The sequence below is a fragment of the Penaeus monodon genome, chromosome 24 (genome assembly GCF_015228065.2).
Source record: "Penaeus monodon isolate SGIC_2016 chromosome 24, NSTDA_Pmon_1, whole genome shotgun sequence".
Taxonomy (NCBI): domain Eukaryota; kingdom Metazoa; phylum Arthropoda; class Malacostraca; order Decapoda; family Penaeidae; genus Penaeus; species Penaeus monodon.
In genome coordinates this window covers 14,864,647-14,865,136 of record NC_051409.1, presented here as the reverse complement: position 1 = coordinate 14,865,136, position 490 = coordinate 14,864,647, and the positions used below count along the sequence as shown (strand labels likewise).

Below are 490 nucleotides of genomic sequence, written 5' to 3'. Positions count from 1 at the left end.
AAGCGCAAAGCTTAATCACCGTATCAACAAGCAAGCACATAAAAAGACATGAACTTCATCCAAATGAATAAGCAATAGATATACTCTGAGCAGAATATGCTGCAGTTTCCAAGCCTTCCACTTATTCTATAGCATCCCAAAAGAGCGTTTAGTTATTTCAATGATTTCTGTTTTTCCTTTCATTTCATTAGCCTTTTACAATTTTTGTCGCCGTTGTAAAGGCGTGAAGAAGCACAGGAGTTTGGATAATTCATAATCCATTCAAATATAAAGAAACTCCAGTGATGTGATTAATTTGACACACAAATTCCCCACTCCGGGCAAACACAAGGCTAGCATGGATTAGTAAGGGAAAAGTTAAATTATGCGTGCGTGTAATAACAGATAATCAAACATAAAAATAATAATCAAAAGTAGGAAGAGATGCATAAAAGACAAACAAACAAACCCCAAAAAACATGCTTTCTCCTCAAAGCCAAAGGAAATGCAC

At 35.5% G+C, this 490-nt stretch overlaps 1 protein-coding gene across 1 annotated transcript in view; it reads right to left on the bottom strand.

Annotated features, from left to right (window-relative positions):
- Positions 1-490, bottom strand: part of LOC119588872 (A disintegrin and metalloproteinase with thrombospondin motifs 9-like) — a gene marked incomplete at its 5' end in the record, with an annotated part of 149,434 nt that overhangs the window by 15,152 nt on the left and 133,792 nt on the right.